This window comes from Atractosteus spatula, chromosome 4 (genome assembly GCF_055471065.1).
Source record: "Atractosteus spatula isolate fAtrSpa1 chromosome 4, fAtrSpa1.hap1, whole genome shotgun sequence".
Classification (NCBI taxonomy): domain Eukaryota; kingdom Metazoa; phylum Chordata; class Actinopteri; order Semionotiformes; family Lepisosteidae; genus Atractosteus; species Atractosteus spatula.
Window position 1 is genome coordinate 35,812,052 of NC_142709.1, and position 26,592 is coordinate 35,838,643.

The 26,592-nt window shown below is 37.6% G+C and overlaps 1 protein-coding gene across 5 annotated transcripts in view; it reads left to right on the plus strand.

Annotated features, from left to right (window-relative positions):
• The window catches only part of agpat3 (1-acylglycerol-3-phosphate O-acyltransferase 3), a 111,352-nt gene that overhangs the window by 883 nt on the left and 83,877 nt on the right, over positions 1 to 26,592 (plus strand). For 2 of the 5 annotated variants that reach the window (XM_088912852.1, XM_088912851.1), the window contains exon 2: positions 5,694 to 5,808. The exons of 1 other annotated variant lie outside the window; for it this stretch is intronic. The gene's annotated coding sequence lies outside the window, so the exon portion shown is untranslated. Of the gene's footprint in view, positions 1 to 1,112; positions 3,196 to 5,693; positions 5,809 to 17,381; positions 17,502 to 26,592 lie in introns of those variants that run through there. 2 more of the 5 variants (XM_088912854.1, XM_088912856.1) reach the window with 2 other exon arrangements.

The following is a 26,592-nucleotide window of genomic DNA, read 5'->3' on the forward strand; positions in this document are numbered from 1 at the left end:
GTCTGTTTTCTGGTGAGAAAAATATTCTGTTTTGAAGATGTGGCAACAGGCAGAGTGAGGGCAATTAATAAATGTTTTACTTTGCTGACGTTTTCAGTTTAATTTTTAGTTTAACTTTGTCTTAAATACACTCAACATCTTACATTCTTTTATTGAAAATGGTTGAGTGTCAGTGGTCAAGTTTCAGTCCAGGACATTTTCTGTTAAATGCTGGAAGAAAAAGAGTTCTCCATGCCACATTGTTATGCTATCAATTTATGGAAGAATCCCTGCTTTTCTACTTGTCACAAAAGCAATGTAAATCAATTGTGAATATATATTTATTCATTCAGTGATTTTGAGGAGGTTTTATTATTTTTTTCTAAAACTTTGAATAAATGCAATAACCTAAGGGAGATCGGAATGGAAAGTCAACCCCCCCCCATAACTGTATGTATCTCTGGCTAGTGCTCACTGTTGACACAAACTCCCTGCAGTCTGCAAATATGATTGGGAATGGTCTGCAGGTTCTTTGGCTATATTGGATGCTGTTGATATCCACTCACCATCGGGACGCTGTGGTGTCACTCAGATGTGTGGCGGGTACTTTAGCCATGCTGCTGGCACTCATTGCAGTCTTTGACATTAAGTATGAAAACAAATGTCATGCAACTTATTTTAGGCTTGTGCAGGGGTCAGTGAATTGAACTAAGCCAACTTATGTTTATTTATAGAGAAAAATAAACTCACATTTTACTCTTAAAAAGCAGAATCTGATGCTTGTTCATGTATACCTTGGACTTATTTTATTAAAATATTATTGCCTCTTTCTCGTATAACTATAAAGTATTAATTGTATTTCAGCTATCTTGTTTGATTTGATTTTGTGTGCTTTCTCATATTCTGAAATGGTTTTGGATGATTTCCAAATATTTGCGTTTTATCTGGAGTGTTTAAGACTGGTTTGCACAGTGCAAAATACCAGTGTGCAGTCTTAGGCTGCAATGCGTGGCAGTCCCTGAAGAAACAACAAATGCATTAAAACTTGTTCAGTCCAAAGTCCATCCAAATGTTGTTTCAGCTTACTCTTTGTAGAATTGTCCAAAGAGACCCTCAGGAAATCCTATAGACAAAAAAAAAAAAAGAATTTGGGTTGTATCCATGTATTTTGTTCAAAAACTAAAACTTGTCTTAAAGTTCCACTGTGATTATGAAGTATTTACTCTTTAAATGAGCTGGCTGTTCATGATTATGCCAGATACTTAGCTTTCAATGATTACTCACACTTAATAATTAGCCAGCTTAAAAAACTGAGAGGAAACCAGTCAGCATAGCTTACATCTAGATGATTGTAGTTGTTTGAACTCACATATACAGTATATTTGGCAGTTGCTAAAGATGTTATGAAATAATTCACTTTGGTTTTCTGACCTTTGCCTTTTTGCCTCAATACATTAAGATTGCTGGGTTTCCTCTCATATTCTCAAATACCCAGTCTCATGGGGACTCTTGTCAGATTTTGTGGTGGACATTGGAGCACTTTTAATAATTTCTAAGTGCTTTTTAAAATTATAAGCAACAATATGCTTTGGATCATCTTTTTGGAAATGTACATTAAATTTATATTAAGGTCAACAAAAATGTAAACAAAATATTGGGCAACTACACAGCAGCTTATGCACATGACTGTAAGAAAATATATTTTCTTTTTTTCACTTCATTAAAGTAACATTGATGCATTGCTGTAGTAGTTGCTCACTTCACATACACAAATAACATTACATATTGTATGAGTTATCTAGGGTTTTGGGGGCTTGGCATCAGTAGTCAGTCACTACAGCCATATAATGAAAGGTGACTTTCAGTGATGTAGCTAGCAGCGTATTGCAAGGAAGGTATAATGAAGCATTTCATCATTTGCCAAATGTGCCGATTTCATTTTTGAAGTCAGCAACCTATAATGTTTTCAGAACCAGTCCTGCAAGTATAATGTTTTGTTTGTTGGAATCTGTACTTATCAATATGTCATTAACAGAAGCTGTCAATGGTTTCAGTGCATCAAGGCCTGGTGAAATATTTTTGGGCTGTTATGAAATTCCTGTGGCAGAAATTAAATATACCTGTGTGTTTCCTGATATATTGTTCTCCTTTAACAATAAAAGCAAATTTCTCGTCATCTTTTTGTTGTAAAGAAAGACTCCAAATCCACCTTACATATCTGACACTGGGAACAGCTTACATCTGTCATTTCACTCAGTAAAGTAGCTGGATTAGTTACAATAATGGGTCATAACTGGTGAATATGGGTCATTTAAGAAGTGCATTGTTCAGATTTTGATAATCTATTGCATGACACCAAGATCCATCTGGCTTACGCGCAGATCATGCTGGTGAATTAGTGGTGGAGTTACATCTGTGATTCTATTTATTGTAATATTTGCACTTATTGTAATATTTGCATTTTCTTTTACCTCTTTTCTTGCCTCAGGTTTTATTTGGTTTTCTTAATGAAGGGAATTGGGTGTTCTATCTATTTATCAGTGGCCTCACTTCATTGTACTTTTCTATTAGCTCGTTCTCGACTGCAAGGACATCACTATAATTTCATTTTCATATCTAGGCCTAACTGTGATCCTTTTAACTTCCTTGACTTATATTTCATCATGTTGTTCTGGACAGTGTACCATGAATGCATACTTTTCAGTAATATCCATGCCAAGAACAGTCGCATTGCTATTTTTTGGTAAATGCATTAGTACCTCCCTAAGGCCCTATGCCTATGTGTATAAATCTGTTCATGCCGCTGTGATATTGGTGTTTTCTATTCGAGTAACTGTAATTTTCTCAATTGTGAGGGGTTAAAGGGAACATTTGTAAATTAACAGATATCCCCAGTATCAAATAGCATTTCACATAACTGGCCTCCAATGTCATCTTTTATACACTGAGTGCACATTTTTTCAGCATATGTTCCAAAGGATTCTTTATAAAGGGCCTGTTTATGTCTGTCACTCTTGACAGGCTACCAGTGAAACAGGCATGTGAATGTGCTTTATATTCTTAACATGTTAGTATACAGCCGACTGTCTCTTGCCTTTCTTCATTTTCAATCATTATAAAAAACTTATACTGCAGTTTTCTTAGAACTATGTGATGACTGTGTCCTTTGACTATGGAGGCCGGAGGATTTCAGACAGAGCTTCTGCTATGTTGATGGTAAGGGTTAACATATTGTAGATGTCAGTCTGAATCCCTAAATTGCTAAGTCTTTGTCATGACCAGGACTGTAAAACTGACTCCCACATTTGTTATTTAACCTTTTCCTAAGTCATCACATATAGTTATGAATTGTCACCATGGCTATCGTTTGTTTCTGTTTCTTTAGCACATGAACATTTCTGTTAATTTCATTTGTGCTTATCTTTAGTTGCAGAAACATATGCATATGTACCTGTTTCTTTTCTGAATCCGTGGATTTTAGAACATTCTTTCTTGGTCTGTGTTCCTGTTTTTAATGAGTCTCTTTTTATGTCCTTCTCCCTTTTCAACTTTTTTCTGCATTTCATGACTGTTGCTTATAATTGTAATTTCTTCTTTTTTGCATTGATTTCTTTCCCATTTAGTATCATCTTTAACAGAATATTCTGTGCAGCAATAACCTTATCTGTTTGCTCATTACATCACCCTCTAAAGTCGTTAATGCTCTTTCAGCAGCTAATACAACAAAAATACCAGCCCTGTTGCTATTTGACATTTCTGCATTGGTTTTAAAACTTTCTGTATCTCTCCACCAGCTCAGAACATCATCTTTGTTAGTGCTCTTAACTAGTCCAATTTTGTGATATTTAACTAATTGCTTTGCTACATTAAAACCCATTCTTCCCCTTTGTCCCTACACATTGTGTCTGTAATTCATATAGGAAAGTAATCTGGCTATTATATGGTTTATACAGTCCCAGATCTCAAAATGAGTATGTCACCCCATTCTAATTGGTGTAAGTATATGGGTGGTCCTGGTTCCCTTACAATGCCTTGTAAAATTATTCACACCCTTGAATACTTTTCACTTCACGCATTTTGATGCTTTAAAGCTTAAAGCCAGCAGCCATATCACCCTGCAACTCACAACTGGCAACTCACTGAAGCTAAGCAGGTGTGAGCCTGGTCAGTACCTGGATGGGAGACCTCCTGGGAAAAACTAAAGTTGCTGCTGGAAGAGGTGTTAGTGGGGCCAGCAGGGGGCACTCACCCTGCAGTCCATGTGGGTCCTAATGCCCCAGTATAGTGACGGGGACACTATACTGTAAACAGGCGCTGTCCTGCGGATGAGACGTAAAACCAAGGTCCTGACTCTCTGTGGTCATTTAAAAACCCAGGGTGTTTCTCGAAAAGAGTAGGGGTGTAACCCTGGCATCCTGGCCAAATTTCCCATTGGCCCTTACCAATCATGGCCCACTGATAGCTGATGTGTGGTGAGCATTCTGGCGCACTATGGCTGCCGTCGCATCATCCAGGTGGTTGCTGCACATTGGTGGTGGTGGAGGGGACCTGTAAAGTGCTTTGAGTGGAGTGTCTAGAAAAGTGCTATATAAGTGTAAGCAATTATTGTTATTAATTAATTATATTCATGACACTTTAAAGTAGCAATAAATATTTATTATTCCCACAACATGTTACACACATTCGAACCACAAAACAAATTGAAAGAAGTAAATTGATAATTCATATGAAAGAACAATGGAAAAATCAAGATTGCATAAGTATTTAAACTCTTTGCTATGGCAAACCTAACTTAAGATTACTTTAGCTATACGATGAGTTCAGTAGCCTCTGTGTGTTATAAACAGTGTTTTGTATGCTTTAAGAGTAAATATACTCTGTAAGGTCCCCTTTTCAGTAGAGAATTTCAAGCAATGGTTCAACAATGAATTCCAAAGGGTTAAAAACCCAGGATGAATTTGTAGGTATAAAAAGGTACAAAAACTTTTCAAGGATATTTAGAATCTCTTTAAGCATTGGTAAAGTCAATCACTTCCTAAATCTGGCTGTCCCCCTGAATTGAGCGGCAGAGCATGGTAGAAACTGGTCAGGGATGTAACAGTGAGGCTAACAACAACTGAGATGGGAAAAAATATCCATGGTTCAACAATATGGTACCGATTGCACCATAAAGGGGACTTGTATAGAACTGAAAAAAAAACATCTAATATTCTACATGGAGTTTGCAACAAAGCATTTAAGTGATACTGTAAACATATCAAAAGGTTTTGTGGTCAGACAAGCAAAAATAGATTTTTAGTTGGTTTTTGGTTTAAATGCAGATCATTATATACTGTAGTGCATCTCTCAGTCAGCAACTTCACTACTTTGTGCCAGAGTTTGTTCCAACACATATTAGATCATGGTCATGGGTCTGAATACTTGTAGAATCAGCATATTTCAGTTTTTTCTCTTTATTTTTTGCTGCTATTTATTGTAACATATTACTTACCCTTAAAAGTCTACTGTTTGAACATTCAGGTTTTATAATTTCACGAAAGAAGACACTGTTGAAAGGTCTGGATACGTTTGCTATGCACTGTGTATGTATATGTTACAGGCCTATGGCTCTACTGGGCAGTCAAAGAACACATTCTATTGACATGAAGATGACATGGATTCTATTCTGTTTCTAGCAACAAGATAAAAAAAATATCTTGTTTTTACCCTTACAGGAACCATAGGATCCAACCCACAAACAGCAGCACACATTCTCAAAGACTCCTCTCAATATCACCAAGACTGTAAGGAAACAAAATTGTATGGAACATGGAGTGAATGCAAGTGAAAGTAAGTTATTGTCTAAAGAGTAATATGAATACATCAAACAGCTATTATTTAATTATTCAAGCAAATGCATAGAGACTATGCTACTGGCAGAGGCATCTAAGAAGTTCTAAAAGATCCTTTCTCTCAGCTATTCTTATATAACATTCTGACTGAGGACTTTATGTACATCACACAAGATGCTATATGTATATAAAGACGGTCTTTATGTGTCTTTATTTGCTAGACAGTCTTGTCAGTGTTGGGCAGACTACATGGACAAATTAATTCTCTGTACCCATTACCAAATTCATATCTTTACATATATTTATATTTCAAATATGCCTCGACAATTACACTGTAAGTTATCTATGGTTCTTCTGGAGAGATTCACATGGCTATTTAATTACAAAAATCCTGATGAGTGTTGTGTAAATGGATTTAATTTTCCATTCAAGTATAATTTAAATAATTAAAATAATTTTAATATTAATCCTTGTTTTATTTTAATGATTTTTCATCCTATTGCCTAGAGGTATATACACCAATATATTTTAACTCACTTTATGTATTAGTAATGCAATAATATATTTTTTCAAATTTGATTTGTGAATTTCAAGGAAATATGGCCTTTTGGTTAATGAAGGAAGTAAAGAGTATTAAGACAAACACTAGTACATGAGTATAAGTGGAGCTGTAGCTGATGTTGCAGCAGTGCTAGTACACCACTACTATAAAGATGACATCTCAAAAGACAGATCTATTTCTTTGAGTTAGACTGGAATCAGAAATCTTCTGCATTAAAACCTTTAGTTTTGACTTTCCGTAGGAATCCAACAATGTGATGTATTGCCTTGATTATGATAACTGTTACTACCTATCAATTGTTCAGTTATTGATACCTACTAATCAGTGATAATTGGCAAACATGTTGTACCCTTTAAGAACCAATAAGCTGAGTGTGTTGACTTGTAGTTTCCTTGTAGACAATCACATGGTTACCCGAAATAACAAGATGCTACTGTATATCTTGATAACGAAAGCAGCACAAACGCAACTTTCAACGACACAACTAGCACAAATGAATCTTCTGTCACATCCAATCTAAACTTTTTCTTTGCTCACTAAGGAAAAACTAGAGTGTTTTACTGCCATAAGACCTGCCATTTGATTGCTGATTACCTTATTTTAACATACACAGCAAAGTAAACAACAAGTAAAATAAGCAAAATAAGCGTTGCTTTGATATCACCTCATGTGAGCCATTGATTTTAAAGGGATTTGTGTCTGTAATTGGAAAAACCGAATGACCAGTCTTTTATTCTTGCAAATATTTTGCCTTTGGTGGACCAGGCTTCTTGTGACTCCAATCTGTTATTGCAAGGCATAGAGATGGGATATATGAAAGTGCTACTGTTATTTACAGTCTCAGTAATTTACTGGCTTTGTTAAGGTAGGAGTGTGACTTACAGTAGCCTGCCTAAAGGGATAGCCTTTATTCTGGGAAATTACTTGTTTTTTGGGAGAGTGTTGTCTGTGTTGGAAGTTTTAGGTAGACCAGAACTCTTGAATGATCAGGATGAACTAGCATTCATGTTTCCTGTGGTATTTTCCACATATGTTTGTCACACGCTTACAGACTCACATCCTGAACTTGCAAGATGTTTTCGATTTATTTGACACTTTTGTAGCTGCTTCTGTTACGGATAATATTTAGGCTCTAGTCTTCTGCCATATATTGTTTTAAACTGATCACAATCCTTTGACTTTTTCTTCATCCTATGTATTACTATAAGCAATGGCTGATGTGCAGGTCACTTATGTTACAGGGCTTCTCCCTGGAAAGATCTACAAGAAGGACATGGAGAATGTTCTAGCTGATACACTGGTCACCTTTGTTACAGGGTTAGCTTTGGTGGGAATTTTCTTTAGACTGAAGAGTTATAGTGGAGTTTATCTTGTGAACTGCTTACTTTGTTTTAACAAACATTATGTTTGTTCCTAAGGGTGGGAGTGTTACATCTCTCATCCTAATTGGAATAGGCAGTCAGGTTTGGGTTGTGGATGTTAGTATTAGTTGCGTGGAAGACCTTTTTTTTGGCATGGCCATTGTTGTTATTTTCAGGAATGGGAGTGTGTAACCTTGAATAGTGTAGTAGATATTTCATATGCTTCCAAATGTTCAAGGGAGATTCAGTTCAATTCAATTCAACTTTATTGTCATTAAACTTACATAGGTGCATAGTATAATGAAAAGTGTTTCTCATTAGTCACTCAGGTGCAGTATATAAATAGGACAGAAGATAAGACAATAGACAGTTACACAATAGCAATAACAGTAACATGTAATAACATAACATAAATAACATGTAATCAAGTAATCAAAACTGTGCAAAATTCCGCAAACAGAGAAAATTTAACAGGACAAAAACAGTGCAAGTAATTCTTGGAACAGTGCAAAAAAAAATAGTATGGTTAAAAGTAGTATGGTTAATTAATAAATATTAAATATTATTATGCCTGTTACAATTTTACTGGGCTATCGAGGGGACAGTACAATTTTGGCTTACATGTGTGTGTGGTGGTGTAGCAGTACAGTGGTTGTGGGTACAGGAGGATGTTAGGAGAGATCATAATAAGGTGGAAGGGAGTGGGGGCGTCACCAACTTGACAGCTCTGGGGAAGAAGCTGCAAACACATTTTTGATTTGGTTTCATTGTGCAGCATTAAACAACTGGAGATAGTGGTTATCTTGCAAATGCGCTCATCTCTGCAACACTGCGCCCTTTGTAATGATTGGATAGTTAAGGCCTCCAAATTGCTTTCTCAGTGTGTCCGGGGGATTGAAGATGGGCTGAAGTTATTTTCTCCTTTCTCCTGCTGTCTCCTTCTTCAGTTAATGAATGTAAAGTAAATATTTAATACACTGTGATGTATAAAATTAATAAAAAATTAATATAAATGTCATAATAATTTGATTTATTACCAGAAGACGAGTTTGGCACTCCCTCAAAGACTATATTCAAAAGACAGCAAGACCAAGAAAGCAAGAACTCATAGCAATTAACAGGTTCTGGGAAGAGGAGCTGTTAATTGCTATGTTGTAATAATTTTATTAACAGACTTTTTCGTGTTCTCCCGACGATTGCAGAACACAGTGAGGACCATTCAGTAGCGTAATTTCAATAATGCATTAGTTTTGTCTTAAATTGTCAAATTGTAAAACAATAAAGTAATTTAACAGGGGGGTACAATGTTTAATAAAAAAATAAATAACACACATACAACACCGTTTAATTCTCTACATTATAGCTCTAATACTAAAATAAATATATTAAAAAACGTGTACTACAGTACATCAACGTTTTTATTAAGTGATAGGTTAAAAGGTCAGTGTCTTTCTCTAAGCTGTGTAGAAACAAATAATAATAATAAAATACAGTGTGTGATCTCCTAACAGCCTGAGGAAGAGAGAGTGCGCCTGTCTCTCAGTAATGTTGAATGTATGTAAATGTCCAATAAAACTGTATATATATATTGTATAAAATATGCTGTATATTGTATAATACATATATATGTATGTATTGGACAAATCTGTAAATGTTGTGTTAATTGTTTATACTTCTGGAAACACATTCATTTTCAAACACAGATAATTAAGTGGTACCATTGACATTTGCTCAGATATCCTTTGTTTCTTGATGTTTAACATCTTGTAACCAACTCCTTGCAAGAGAGGTTCACTGTTCTTCTAGGCTCTTTAAATTGTGACTGAAGTCATGCTTCTCGGCACTCCCCATCAACTGTGTAAGACTATGCAGTAACATTATCTATGAGTGACACTGTACTTATATTTCAATCTAAATTGAAGAACCTGTGGGTGATATTTGATCCAGGCTTGATGTTTTATTATTTTATTTTTGTATTTAATTAACTTATTATTAATAATATTATTATATTCTGCTAAGGTGGGTAATAATAATTCTTATTATTTCATACATTTATAAAGTGCTTTTCTGGACACTCCACTCTAAGCTATTTACAGGTAATGGGGACTCCACTCCACCACCACCAATATGTAGCACCACCTGGATGATGCAACGGCAGCTGTAGTGTGCTCTGTACGCTCACCACACATCAGCTGTCATTGGGGAGGAGAACAGAGTGATGAAGCAAATTCATAGATGGGGATTGGTAAAGGCCAAGGAAATTTGGCCAGGATGCCAGGATAACACCCCTACTCTGGGCCTCAGTTTTACATCTCATCCAAAGGACGGGGCCTTTTTACAGTATAGTGTCCCTGTCACTATACTGGGACATTAGAACCCACACAGACCACAGGGTGAGCACCTCTAACTAGCCTCACTAACATCACTTCCAGAAGCAACCTTGGTTTTTCCCAGGAGGTCTCTCATCCAGGCTCACACTTGCTTAGCTTCAGTGGGTTGCCAGTTGTGAGTTGCAGGGTGTTATGGCTGTATTGTAAAAACATGATTCTACCACCTCAGGAACCTTCTAACTATGTGCAATGTTGTCGCTGACTATAGCTGAAAGGCTTGTCAACACATTTGTCTTCTCTAAAATTGATTACTGTAATCCCTTACTCACTGGGGTATCTAAATCCACACTGAACAAACGGTATGTTAGTATGTCCAGAATTCTGCAGCCAGAATCCTGACAAGGTTGTATGCAAGTGCTAACATTATTCCTATCCTGGACTCTTTGCTCTGGCTTTCTATCAGGTTTTGTGTGGACTTCAAAATCCTCAGGCTCACCTGGCTTGTCACTTCATTACCTGTCTGATTTACTATCTTCCTACTCCCCACTCCACAGCTTTCATTTCTCTGACTCAGGTCTCCTGTCTGTTCTGTAGGTGACAGGGCCTTCTCTTGGTTCTGTGTCTGCCCCTTTACATTCCTAATGCATTCCAGTCTCTTGTTGTAATTGTTAAATCTGCTATCTCCTCTCCTTTTGTGTTTTTTTTCTTTTCTAACTATAAAGCACTTTGAAAAGCCACTTCTAAAAGTGATATATTAAATAAAGTTGTTATTATTATTACCTGTTGATCTGCTTTGAGTAATGAAGGGCTGAAAGCGGGACACTGAACATAACTGTAGTATACCACAGTGTACTTTCTACTGGCACAAATTTTGATTATGTATATGAGTAATACTATTTAAATAGCCTAAATACTAATCATCATGAATTCTTACACACTCTTTATCTGTTATTTAGGCTTCTGGGTAGTAAAAGTTTATAGTGAATATAAGAATTTTGTCCCCTTTCAAAATTGCTTGGGTTGGAAGACAGGGCAAATTAACATCTTCATACTAAAGTGGTACACTGTAATGGACAAGCCATTAAGTTGGTGAAATAAACTGGGGTTCTTTCCTTAACCAAGATGACAATCTGACACAGACTTCAAATTCTTTTAAAAATACACATCTGAAATGTTGCATACATTGAATAGAAACTTTAATCAAGAGAATTTAATCAACAACCAAAACACCTGTTAAAGTGTATGCATTGACATTATTAATAAATTAAGGATTTTTTCGTCTGTCGAAACACAGGCATGGTTAATATTCTTTCATTCTGTCTTTCTAAAAATACTATAATAGAGTTCCCATGTTTCCATGCATAATGAAGAGTTCCCAACCAAGGGATATGCCTGACTTTTTTTCCTGCTTTTGAAACTGGGAGCTGCTGCTCCACTTTCATTAATACTCAGGTGCACAGGCTATATATGATGAGGCTGAGTACTTTAGTTATCACATTGACTGCAGAATAATAGACATACTTAAGTCTAGTATGTACTACTAGTAGTACTTCCCACCAGTTTATTAAGGAAAAGTTATTTTATGGCTAGTAAACATCGGTTAATCACAATTAATGGTGATACAGTATTTGGGATGCATTCCAAAGATACAACATGTAGATTTATTAATACAAATAATAAAATGTACAAAATAACCAATAAAAGTTCTTCAACTGCTCTACTCACATGGAACAACTCTTTCAGTCCCCTATTCCACCAAGAATATTCTACTTCGCCCTTACAACATATAAGCATTCATTCCCGGGCTCTCCTGTCCATGGCCAGTCTTCCCTTTACCTGGAAGAAACATGGGATCCCTGGCACACTCAGTCAGGGTGATCCTTGACACAGCCTGTTTTCCCTACACTGGAAGATACATGTTCCTTGTCTCTTCCAAAATACCTACTGACGCGCCTTACCCTCTGGCACCCAGCTAAACACTGCTATTCTACTGCACTACAAAGACTACAGAAAATTCAAACTAATCCAAGAATACTATACACAACACATGATATTAAAGCAAAGGATTTAAACACTCCTGTGCTATATAAACTCACTACATTTCAGGATACAACTAACACACTCTCCCTCCCTGAACTGCAGTTCATGTTGATGCAGTTTAGATGCAGCTTTCCAAAGTAACATTTTGTGGCTTAACAGCCTAAAATTAAGACACATTAGATCAGAATTAAAAATATATATATTTACACATTGTAACGCACAACATTCTAGGAACGGAACACACAACAACCTAGAAAAATTGATTGCATAAGTTTACACCCCCTTGAGTTAATAATTGGTAAAAGCACCATTTAAATTCAGTTCCATCCACTTCAGAATACCTCATTCATTCTCAGGGGGACAATATAAGCAGCAAGCAGTGCAACACAAAGAAACATTGCTAAGAAAATATATATGTGTATATAAAAAAGTAAATGGATCATTAAAGTGATTGGAAGTAACAGTGTGTAGTATTTAAGATGGTATTAAAGTACATGCACATTTGTAGACGGGGCTCTGTCCATTAGACATCAAATTGATCAGACTTCTTTATAGTCATTGTTTGCCAGCCTGACATATTCTGGAACAAAGCTGAATTTCCTTTTATTGGTCTTGCACTGTGGACAGCGGAAACATCTTCCTGTAGTCAAATGTTTAAAAGTCCGTGATGAAGGACATGAGATGGGTCTTCAATGATTTGGCCTTCCTCAGGATCTGCCTGGCATAAAGTTGTGCCAGCGGTCTTCAAAGACACACCAATGACTTAAGAACTGAAGCTTACAACATTTTAATGGCTTTTTTTACATTATTTTTTGTTTGCGTAACAGCCATCTGTTGGATAGGTCTTTCAATGTAACACTCCTAGAGTTTGTAGTGTTTGCCTCTTTCTCCTTCCAGAACTGTTCAAGCTCATTCACATTGCAAGGGGATTGTTGATGGATTGCAACCTTTACATAATTCCACATATTTTCAATTGGAACGAGGTCAGGGCCTTGACAGGGCCACCTGAGGGCATTTACCTTTTTGTTCTTTAGCAACTCCACTTATGCTAAGGGTTACTGTCATGCTGAAAGGTAAACGTCCTTCCCAATTTCAGTTTCTTTGCAGAAAACAGCAGGTTTTCTTCAAAAATCAGTCTTCATTTTGTTCCATCCAGTTTCTCTTTAACCCTGATGATTCTTGGTGGCCTCTCTAATCAGTCTCCGCCTTTCTTGGTCATTCATTTTAGAGGGAAGACTGGTGGTGCTCTTCACCTTCCGGTTCTTATTCACAGTCTGGATTGTGTTCCAAGGGATATTTAAGGCCTTTGAATTTTTTATACCTATCTCCTGCTCTGTGCCTTGTCACAACTTTATCCTTGAGGACTTTTGATAGCTTCTTTTTGCCCGCAGTTACCTTTTTACTTCGAGATGCTCTTCCCAGCAGTGACCTAAGGAAACAGCTTATTTTATTCTGAATAATCAGAATCACTACAGTTGAACACAGGAGCCAAATTGTGAATTGTGATTTTGAATGACAATTATAAAATCATTTACAACTGCTATTGCTAAGGGGTGCATACATTTATCCAACCTATTTTTCTAGGTATTCAGTTTTAATAACCTTTCAGAATGTTTTGATTTTTTTTTGTCATTTAAATGTTGTATGTTACAATGTGCAAGTAATGGTAAAATAATGATTTAATGTTTCTTGATTTCAGGCTGTAAGGCCATGAAATGTGTTACTTTGGAAAGACGTGTAGACTTTCTATAGGCACTAAAGGAAAGCTGTCATGAGACAGAAATGGCTGATCAAAACAATAAAAATATTTTATTAATCTTCTTCAAAACAGTAAAGGGGATAAGATATGCTGAATTTTAACTACTTTGATATTATGTGGGGCAGGTTAGACTTGGGTACCATCATACATGGGTCCCTTACCAGAGACACCTTAACACCACTCTTTAAGGTTCAGAAATGCAATTTCTTTAGAGAATATATAATAAGAGTTTTGTGTCAGTTTGCCTGATAGAAGCACTTTTTCACATGGTAACCAATTCCAGACAGAAAGACTACAAACCTAATAAATGACTGATTTTATTTAACAATGTTTGCAAACAATAAATACCTTAGAAGAATTAATACCTCGGGTGAGAAATGGCAAAAAAAAGTTGTAAAAATGTTAAAAGAGTTGAACACCTTGTGGTGTCAGTATATTCGTGTTTCAACCCTGGAAGTTATTTTGAACATTTTCTCATATCCTTTGCTTGGGAAGCATCATTGTAAACAGAGTGTCCTCAAAAAGTACAGAGACAGAAAAGTCACAACTGTTATTTTTAGTTTACAGTCAAGCAATTTGTGTGATCATGAGATTAGCATAATTCATAAATACATTTTATTTTTTAATAATTCTATGCATACATTTGTTCATATTAGAGCTACAACATACTTTGTGTTCAAGAACAAGTAAAGGTTTATTCCATACTGAAAAGAGAAGAAAAGAAACACAACGTTTCGGCTGTAGAGCCTTCTTTGGGTGTGGATTTTGAGTTCAGTCCAGTGATTAAGTATTTGGGATAAATTCACTTTAAGTACATTGCAGAGTGTAATAGTCAATATTTAGTTGCATACACCTTTTGAAGCAATAGCTGAATGAACTCTGAAACTTTTCAGTAATCATTTCTGATTCTTTGTTGCAACCACTTGCCTGTTCTTAGGGGTTTTTGATGTTAATTTTTTTCAGCATTTAAATGTGTGCTCAGTTGGAATTCAATGCAGAAATTGACTTTACAATCTCAAATCCACTTTTTTCTCCTTTTTTGCAATTGGCCATATGTTTTGGGTAATTTTAAGGTGAAGCACTGCCCAGTTCATATAGAAGTATTTTCTTTTACATAAGCAGAACAAATCTAAATTTAATTCAGTTTATTTTTATATAGCGCCTTTCACAACAAGGTTTCTCCAAGGCGCTTAACAATGCAAGTGACCACACATGTTATGAATACAGAACAGAAAAGACCAGAAGAGGCACCAAAAACTCCTTAGTAAGGAGAAAAAAAAACCTATAGGGGTCCAAGTTCAACTGGCTGCCCAACCCTTTTGGGCATGCTAACATTATACAATTAAAAAAAAAAGAATAAATGAGTCTTCTGTATGTCAGTACTCCATGCAGATCTCTGTAGACCAGCAAAATCATCCTAAACGATAGGTATATCCACGATGTCCCTCTTGGATCCATAGGAACAAATTTTTCTGTAAACTTAAGAATTCAACATTCCTTACCTCATCAATACAGATGAATTAGCCAATTCCAGCCATGTCCGATATCGTATTTGGCAAGGCTCAAAGGAAACAGCTATAATAAAATTGGAGCAAAATATTTAACGTCAGTGATTTTAAAACGTAATTTAACTTATCCTGATATACTGTAAATCAGCCCTTCCAGTTTAATTATACTGGTTTATGAGAGCTACAGTGAAAACTATTGAATTTCCAATAATGATTGTGATGTCCAGTAATGACTACTCCCAAAATCCCTTGCCTGCCAAAATCTCAATATTTTATTCAAACATCAATTACCAACCATAGTGGTAGAAATGTGTGCTCTAGTGCGCATCACGCTTTAGATGTTAGATTATTTTCAATTCCATTTATTTTTATATTGCGCCTTTCACTACAGGTTGCCCCAAAGCGCTTAACAATGCAAGTAACCATACATTTTGTGAATACAGAATAGAAGACCAGAAGACAACGGAGGAGAGGAACCAAAAACTTCTTAGTAAGGAGAAAAAAAACCTCTAGGGGTCCAAGGTCAACTGGCTGCCCAACCCCTTTGGGCATGCTAACATTATATAATTAAAAAAAGGAAATAAATGAATGAGGGTATTAATCCATCCAGCCATCATGTCTTCTGTATGTCAGTACTCCATGCAGATCTCTGGAGCAAAATCCTCCTAAATGATAGCTATATCCACAACATCCCTCTTGGATCCATGGCAGTGATGCAGCATCCAACTCAGATGGTGTCTGGACGTGGGGAGGAGAATAGGATAGTTTGGTCAGAACAGATCTATCTGCCTGGTGGGCCAACATAGAGACACACAATGGCATGTACAGCAGCACCAGCAGCCATGGTTGCAGCAGGCTATAATGTAAGGTGTGAGTAGGCTAGGCTGAAGTAATAGGTCTTCAGTCTGGATTTGAATACTGAAATTGACTCGGCATCCCGAATATGGGGTGGGAGACTGTTCCATAAGCTAGGGGCTCTGTAACTAAAGGCTTTGCCGCCAACTGTTATTTTATGAATGTGTGAAATATGAAGAAGACCTGCATTCTGTGATCTAAGCAGGCAACTTGGATGGTAAACATTAATAAGTTCCATTAGATAGACAGGTGCCTGACCTCTGAGGAAATTTGAAGTCTGCCCTGTACCTGACTGGAAGCCAATGAAGAGAGCTAAGTATGGGGGTTATATGGTCGTTCTTTCTGCTCCTAGTAACAATTCTAGCTGCTGCATTCTGAATTTGCTGTAAGGTGTTGAAAGAATGGTGGGTGCTCCCTGATAGTAGGGCATTGCAGTAGTCTAACCTGCTGTACAAGAGCATGTATTAATTTCTGTGTCTTGAGTGGAGAGAAACTGCCTTAGTTTTGCAATATTTCTTAACTGTAGGAAGCATGTTTTTGATACTCTTTTAACATGAGAGTTAAATGAGAGCCTTGTGTCTAATATGACGCCTAGGTTACTTTTACCTAGGTTATTTTGAAATGGTAAATTGATTGTCCTAATCAGATACCCTTACCCAGTACAAAAGCCCACACCACAGCAATAAATTTGTGATGTTACAGTGGTCTTGCACCAGGGGCCTACAGGACGAAAATCCAATGTGACTGATCCAGGGTGCCTGAAGCCAGCTAATAAATAAGCTGATTTAAGGATTAGCTAAAGGGATGGTAAACTAGATAGTGCTGCAGTTATTTATAGAAAAGCGAAGTTGTTTCTTACAGTGGCTTTCTTTTGCCTCCTGCAGTGTAAATTTGGACAATTAGTCCCTTCTTGAAGATGTTCCATGGCACTAAAGTGTTTGTTTTGGTAGTAACATAAAGGCTTTGGAATATTTGTATTGTGCTTTTGGATTTATATTGAAAGTCTCTCTTTGCTGAGGAGGCAGTTTTTACGGGGGGGCAAAGCCGCAGCTTTCTTAGATTTGCTTCTTTATGCTTGTGTCATCATAATCTCCTGGGATTTGCATGGCTGTCCATTTGGATGAACACTGACTCCCTTTTGTTCTCCTGTGAACAGAAATTGGGAGGAAAAAAAACCCAAATACCCAAAGATGTTGGCAAACCAGACCAGCGTTTTAATCTTTACTGGAATTTGTGCAGCTCTGCTAATTCTGGCAGTGGCGTACTACACCTATTGGTAAGTAGGCTGCTGTGGAGCTCTTTGCTTAGGTTTGGGTAACAAAATCAGTCGTGTTGCTTTTATGTTTCCCCTTGCGAGTATTGACCAGAGGCACCTTAGCTACATAAGCACATTGTTGTGGACTTTATGTCATTGCAGTTTTCTAGCAGTGAAAAGGTTTTGTTTATAAGCAAGATTTCTCTTTGGTTTTACTCCCTTTTTGGGTTGGACCGCCATATCATTTTTTTATTTCTGTTCTACTGGAATCTAGCATTAATAGCCTCCGTCAGTTTCTTTCTTTTGTACAGAGATCTATTTAAGCTTTCAGGAGTTTTTGATGAGTATGGGAAAATCCCTGGCTTTTTTAGCTGAATTGACATCTGATTTAACATCTCCCTTGCTTTCCATGACAAAGTACCCCATTGGCTCTATCCACTTTCAAAGTCCATGACTAAAACAAGGAATGAAAACTTATTGATATAAGAAAATACTATATCAATACTAAATCACTTAAATATTTTGTACCATAGGGTCCAACGTCTGCTCTTGGAGAACCTCAGTCCAGGCTCTGCAGTCCACTAAATCACCAACTACTAAAGACTTTTGAACTATTTAAATGTGGGAAATTAAGCAGGTGATATGTCAGTTTAAGTAAATAAGAGATCATTGGGAATTAAAATGTGAACATCCTTCAGCCCTCAAGGTTCTATTAAGTAATCTATTAATCGGCTGATTACTTGCTTAATTCATCAATAACCTTGAATACCGACTGAACCACAGCTCTTCACATGTAGTCTTAGAGACCCCTGCTGTAGTCTTACTTGTTTTTAACATTCAGTGAATGGGATGTAGACATTAGAATTTTTTGTGGTATTACTTCTGTATATTTGACTAGTTATGTTGACTTATAATTGCTTTTGGTGTCCTTCAGAAGTCAAAACGTTTAACAGATCTTCCAGGTTCCACCACATCTTAATTACAGATTACAGTTATATCTTGGGCGTAACAAACAATAGGCCCATGTCATCTTCATCATCATGATCAGCAGAATCCCTTTGCAGTCCCCTTGCCTCCCCTTCACAGATCCTTATGTTTTGCTCAGTTCATCTGTGTTTCTCCTACAGACTTGTAATTTTCAATTTCCTTGTCTATGATGCTTTCTTGTTAGTTGTCTGTTGTGTTTTGAGAGCAGTTCAGAATTTCTGTGGATCAATTGGGCTATGCTTGCACTATATCTAACCTATTGTCATTTAAGTTTCTTTTCTCTCCCAATAATTACACAAAATATTGTATGCTTATTGCTCTCATCCAATTATTTTTTAGTCCTCCAGCATACACCTTTCCTTACTTTTTTGAGGTCCTTATAGTTTCTGAGTTGAATTGTCCAAGCTGTACCAGCAGCCATATCACCCTGCAACTCACAACTGGTAGACAACTGGAGCTAAGCAGGGTTGAGCCTTGTCAGTACCTGGATGGGAGACCTCGTAGGAAAAACTAAGGTTGCTGCTGGAAGAGGTGTTAGTGGGGAAAGTAGGGGGCGCTCACCCTGCAGTCTGTGTGGGTCATAATGCCCCAATATAGTGATGGAGACACATGTAGCAATGGGAGGAGCCGTGCAGAGCACAAGTAAAAGTCAACACCATGTCTGAGGGGGTGGAAGCAACGGTGTGAGGTTAGCGAGAACTGAAAACAAAACAAAACAAAAAGGCAAAATAGATAATGTACCATTAAGTACAACGGCTTTGTACTGTTGTGTAGAGCGGTGCCCAGGCTAGACTCTTCTAGGTAGGAGAGCAGGCACAAATAAAAATTAAACTTGTGGAAAAAGGTCAGCCTGCCCGGGTAGAGGTAGAGGACAGGACAGGCTAAAAAACAAGAAGAAAAATGGCTTAACGGAGGGTACAATCCCCTCCGGGACAGCTGGTGTAGTGATCCTCCAGAGGTATGCCCTGCTCGTCCTCTTTGGGGGGTTGCTCAGTGTGCCTTTAAAGAGCCCTCACAGCTGCAGCTCATCCTTGATTAGTGAGTGCAGTTGTGTTTACAAAGACAATGTGTCGCCTTTCCTCCAGGGCTCCACCTCCACACTGAACATGCCTCTTGCATGTAGTGCCACAGAAGAGACCCCTCTCAGCTTTCACTCTTCCCCCTGGAAGTCAACAGTCACTCAGGAGGAGAAGACTTGTCAGTCCCCCCAAAAGATTTCTGAGAGGACTGATTGCTCTGGGATCATTATTTTCATCAGGTCTGTTTTCTGTGGACACTGTCACCATGATCACATTGAGGAGACACATGTCAGAGTTTCAGAAAGAGATGCCTCAGATTAGTGATAAGCTATTCCAGCAGCAGCGTTCGGAAAGGTTAGGGAGAACATTACAGGGCACTATGCTGAGTCTTCACAATGAAGACAGGATTGTCTATGTCATCAACTGCAATTATACTTATGCGCAACAGGTCAGGATGTTGATGCAAGATCTTCTCAGGGAGCTTATTACTTGGAACTATTTCACATCTCCTGCTGAAAAAAAGTTATAGAAGTGGGAACAGATTGCCACCTACCTGTACCTGGTTCCACCTTAGTGGAAAATATATTGTGGTAAGCTACTTCAGAGACTGTGCAACTGCTGCAAGCATACCTTCCGTAAAGTTTAGGAAGTGCTATTTCCATACATATCAAATCTGAATCCAGATAGGTTTTCTCTTGAACCTCCCTATTGTTAGTAGTAAAGGTATCTATAGACTTAAATCCATATTAAATGTTGGCTTCTGGAAAGGGAAATGCATGAAAAGTTAACCACCCTTCCACTCATAGCTTACCAAGACGCCATCCCAAGTCTGCATTTGCTTCTAAATCTCGATGTGCATATCTATAAAGGATACTCACTGGGTGTGTCCCATTAAGCTGTTTTAAAGGGATTCCACCCAGAGATTGTGTGCTATCAGGAAGGCAAAACTGAAAGCTACCATTATGAACCAGAGGGAGGTTGATGCACCCCAAGTAGAGCAGGTGGAATATAGATGGCTGGTCAGTTAACCACAGTTAAGTGTTATGGTGACCTATGACAGACATGATGACAAGTTCTTGAGGGAGCCATAGTGCAGCTTGGTGATCTGGCATTGTATCACTTGGAATCAGATTGATATGAGACCGCAATTGAGATTACAGATGCCTTTAGGGGTAACACTGTTGAACTGGAGTATAGTCTATAGTATAGTGTAGTCTGAGAAATAGTGAGCCTGGAAGGGGCACAAGTAATTGAGTTTACCTTTGATAGAAAAGACTCCAAACCACCCTCCTATTGTGCGAACATAACAGTTGTGGATCATCCCAGGGGTGCATAATTGGGAATACCACACACTGCTGCTGGTTGGCTGGATCATGACTGGCTGGGTATTCTGGAAGTTGGTCTCTCACATTAAGACCTTACAAGAAGGTTTAAATTACTCAAAGGGAACAGTTAAATATCAAGGACTTCAACCTTTCACACCAAAATGTCTGTCTACTATAGAGATGTAAGACACAGTGAATTTCCTGATGCTTTGTAAGACCTCAGAGTTATATAGAATGACTTATGCTTTATCCATATGATAGAGGTGCTATGATAAGCTTAGGTGATAGTTAGCCACTTGTATTTGGCAACTTGTGGTCTATATGCATTAGCGAATATTTGTTCATAATGCTAGGTCCTAGTCAAATTCTCAAGAGGCAATGTGGATATTGAATGTCACTGCTAACCGTGTTACTATGGACCCTACTGAACTGTTTTTGTTTTGAAGGACAACACCATCTCAAGACCTTGTAACCTTCAAAAATGGGGATATGCAAGGGCAAGGCCTATTATTTAATTTAGATTTAAGTTATATTAAATATTTCTACCAAGTTTGTATGAATGTACCAAAATGCATGTTGCCTGTCACAGGAATGTAGAGATTCTGTTATTTTCAACCTAGGATGACCTCATCTTTGCATGTGAGCAAGTGAGGGAGATAATCTTTTGGCTAAAGATCTTTCCCGGTACAGTCCAGATCCAGTGTCAGTATTCCTTTAAGATAGTTGTCCACTGCTGGCATCTTGATGTCTAGCAGAGGGACATAAACACATCTGGACATAATCATAAAAGTCACAGGCCATGGTCAATCATCCAACAAGATGACTAGCCAATCAGGGACCTGCAAGGTGTGGGAACTCACTACACCTGGTGACTTCTTGACCAATCACCAGCTGTATTTTCTTCAGTTAAAAAGTGGGGCATAACTGCAAACCATGTTCCTCTTTCTGCCATACCAACTTGTCTAAACTTTGGGACTTAGACTTTTCCCAAAGCGCTGAGTTAGAGGGTGAGCCCATACGTAAAGACAGAATTCTACCCAAGATCTAGCCTGCAGCAAGACCTCACGACCAGCTAGCTACCACCGTGCTGCATCCCCTCAGTCACTGGAGCAGTTACACATTTACTAGCTGACAGAAATGATAAATGATAATGAGCAAAATGTGAGGAGGAGGGAGTTGTGTGTGTATATCAGTGGTGCTGCCTATATACCATTAGAAATGAATATGGAACAGTGATGTCGGGGCGGTGCGGTGGCTCTGTGGCTGGAAGTTTGCTGGTTCATATCCCGCAGCCGGCAGAGGAATCCTACTCCGTGGGCCCCTGAGCAAGGCCTTTAATCCCAACTGTGCCAGGGGTGCCATATAAATGGTTGACCCTGCGCTCTGACCCCAAGCTTCTCTCCCTGTCTGTGTGTCTCTTGGAGAACAAGTTGGGGTATGTGAAAAGACAAATTCCTAATACAAGAAATTGTATATGGCTAATAAAGGGATCTTATCTTATCTTGATTAAATTCTTTGTATGACATTAATACCTTTTATTTGCCCAGGGAGTTTGGTTGTGGTTTGTTACAAATACATCCCCCCTAGTGGCAAAACAACAAAAGTGGCTGCCATTATCACAGACTGTGCTCACACACTTCAGCAACAGTATCCAGAAGCTCTAGCTTGGGAATTTGAAACAATGTAAATTGGAAATCACAATGTCGGGATTCTACTGATATGTTAAGGGTCAAACCAGAAAAGACAACATGATGGTTAAGTGCTTTGTGAATTTTGAAGGGGCTTATGAATCCAAGATCAGACCACTGATTTCTAAGTCCGATTAGTAATGTAGTACATTTAATTATTATACAAGAAGAGTATACAAGAAGATTTAGGTGTGGACACAGTAAAGTAAGGAAGAACTTCAAGTATGGTTTGAGTGTACAAAGAGGGAAATGTTTCACCAAGGCACCTTACTATATATGACATAACAGTGATTACAGAGTTCATTAGTTTTTTTTGTACAATTACTGTGATTTTAAGGGAGCTCTCTTTTTTTTCCAATTCTGTTTATTAAATATCACAGCAGAGACATCAATATTTAAACTTTTACATTTTTTTAAGAGAATAACAATGAATGTAAGAAAAAGAAATTAAGAATAGAGTTAAGGAAAAAAAATAAGAGTGAAAGAGGAAAGAAGAAAGACAGAGAAAAACAAACAAACAAAATAAAGACAAAAACAGGTACAGTCGCAGCTATATCAGAGTTTACCATTTAATGGCATAAAGGTTATAGCATAGTTATATATAATGGCTTAGGAATATATACTGAGCTCCTCTTTTAAACCTAATGCTCTCAAAGGCTTATCCCACAAATCTTTAAAATGGTCCAGCTCACCTTTTAGGATGAATCTTAACTTTTCCAAAGAGATCAAGTCTCTTATGAGTAATTCCCAGAGAGCTAGAGAGGGAGGCTCGTCACCCACCCACCTGGTCATGATTGCCTTTCTTGCCAGCATCAGGGCATGCTGGACTGCTTCTCTATGGTTCAGCAGCTGAACAGGCAAGACTCCCAAAATGCATGTGAGAGGATGAGGATCTAACTGTATTACAAAGATCAAAGATATTTTTTTACATACCTCCCACCAGAACCTCTGGGCATATGTACATTCCCATAGACAGTGAAACAGTGTTCCAACCTGGGTTTTACATTTAGGGCAGTTTGGTGAAGTGCCTGTGATAAATTTGCTATAGATCTGTAGAGATATATATGCTCTATGTAACAAACTGTACTGCATTTCTTTATACCGGTTACAGACGGAGATTGTTGAAGGCAATGAAAGAATAGTTTTCCAAGTGTTATCATCTATACAGCACCTCAGTTCCTGGCTCCAGATTGTCTGTAAAGATTTTTGGAAGTCTACCTCATGCCTAGACAATAAAGTGTAAAACTTGGATAGAAATTTCTTTGAGTTCCCGTTCTTTAGAAAGATTTTTTCTAGTGTGTGCGAGCTGTTGAATAAATCAAGACCACCGTTCTTGGTACTCACATAATGCCTGATCTGAAGATATTTAAAGAAGTCTCATGTTGGTATATTATATTGTGCTTGAAGATGCTCAAATGATTTAAATACCCCCCCTTCAATAAGTCAAAAATTCTATGTATACCTGCTGTTTGCCAATTAGTAAAGTGGGAGCTTGTCTTTTCAGGAGGCAGGTCCGGGTTACCCACAAGTGAAGATAGCATATAAAGAGAGGGATATAATAATAATCTTGCTCCATGTTCTCAGTACATTTATTATTAAAGGGTTCTTTTTAGCTAGTGGGGGTACATTAGTCATTTTCCTGCCTAAGAGGTTTACAGGAGAGGCTGGTTTACCGTGTTCAGCCTCCATATCCACCCAGGTGGAGTCTGGTGGTGCATGAATCCACCATTCTTGCTTGTAGGATTGCTTGGAGGATTGCTTGCTTGGAGGATTCTTGCTTGTATTGCCCAGGTATAGTATTTCAGATTTGGCAAGGCACATCCACTGTAATCCCTAGGTAACTGCAAAGTCTTATATTTAATTTTTGTTTTTTTTCCTGTCCATACAAATGTTGATATTGCTTTATTCAGATCCTTTATGTCACCTTTAGTCATGGGAGTGAATATCATAGATAGAGGATAGAGAAGTTTAGGTAATATTATCATCTTTACCAGGTTAATTCTGCCCAGGAAAGATATTGGTAAATTTGTCCACCGGTTCATGTTGTCCTTTAAGTGTATCAGTAGAGGTCTTATATTTACAGAATACAGATGTGAGATTTTGGGGGTCACCTGAATCCCAAGGTATGTGATACCCTTAGGATTCCAGTGAAATGGTTTAATATAGGCGGGTTCTCCTTTTCCCATGTTCCCTAAAGGCATAATCTCAGATTTACTGAAATTGACCTTATAGTCTGATATGGTTGAGAACATTTTTATACCACTAATAATTTCAGGTAGGGAGTGAACAGGGTCCGTTACTGTCATTATAACATCATCAGCATACAGCATAATTTTGTGATGTCTTCCCCCCAGTTGGACCCCCTTGATTTTTGGATTACATCTTATATATATAGCCAATGGCTCAATTACTATAGCGAATAGCAAGGGTGACAAGGGGCACCCTTGCCGTGTGCCCCTGTGCAGCCTGAATGGGGGGGAGATGAAACCGTTAGTTTGTATTGTGGCTTTAGGTGCACTATATAATAACTTAGTCCATTTGATAAAGTCTTCACCTAGATTAAATCTCCTCATAACATCAAACATATATTCCCACTCCACTCTATCAAAGGCTTTCTCTGCATCCATCGACACAAGGAGGCTTGAAACCTGTAGCTGGTCAAGATGGTGCATTATGTTAAACAATCTCCTGGTATTATTAAATGAGTTTCTTCCGTTAATAAACCCTGTCTGGTCTGGGTCAATAATGCTAGTCATTATTCTCTCTAAGCGTGTTGCCAGTATTTTAGCTATCACTTTTATATCAATGTTTAGTAAACTTATGGGTCTATATGAGCTACATAGTTCAGGATCTTTTCCTTTTTTGTGAATAACTGTTATGTTGGCAATATTCATAGATTCTGGTAGGGAAGATTCTTTAATAAATTTATTGATGGCCTTGAGATAAATGTCACAGATCTGATCCTTCATCATTTTAAAAAATTCTACAGGGTAGCCATCTGGTCCTGGTGTCTTTCCTGACTGTGATATGATAGCTGTTTTAATCTCTTTACTGGAGACAGGTTTATTTAGAAGTTCCTTCTGTGTATCACTGACTTGAGGAATGTCTATGCCTTTTAAAAAAGTGCTCTCCTGAAGCAGTTTTTTATCTGTTTCTGAGCTATATAGCTTCTCAAAAAAATTCTTAAAGATGCCATTTATTTTCTTATTTTCCAGTGTTCACTGGCTATTCTCCTCTTTAATGGCAGAAATAAAATTTTCGGATGGTGCCATCCTTGCCAATCTTGCAAGGAGGCGGTTTGGTTTATTGCCCTTTTCAAATAGATGCTGTCTTGCATATAGAACATCTCTTTCAGCTTTTTTTGTCACTAGGTTATTAAGTTGTGACCTAGCTTCTTTAATTTCAATTAGAATTTTCTCAGATTTAGCAGTATAAAACTCTTCTTCCAATTTTGAAATTTTTTTCTCAAGTGCTAATTGCAAAGAGATCCGTTCCTTTTTCTTTTTACTGGTATAAGAAATTATCATACCTCTCATGTAAGCTTTATTAGCCTCCCATACTGCCCTAGGATCGGTTTCTTCAATGTCATTGCACTGTAAATATAGCTTTGTTTGTTCATTAAGGAACTTTCTGAATTCATCGTCCAGCAGATTAAATGGATTTAGTCTCCATACAAGAGAACGCTCCACTGGTCGTGGAGAGGACATACTCATTGTCACAGCAGCATGATCTGATATAGTAATTGGATCAATACCTATATCTGTTACTAGATGGGCCATATGGCTGGATAGGAGGATGTGGTCAATACGAGAAGCTCTTTGATGCGGTGAGGAGTAAAATGTGAAGCCCCTAGCAGTTGGGTTGAAGAATCTCCATATATCAATAACATCTATTTCGCTGCATAAAGTTGTCACTACTTTGGAGATTTTAGATGATGGTACATTAGCAGATGGCATCTTATCTAACCTAGGACAGAAAGAAAAATTAAAGTCTCCTGCAAGGATAATATTGTTACAATCCATAATAGTGAGTTGTCCAAACACATCGATAAAGAATTGTTCGTCTTGTTCATTAGGAGCATATATACATCCTA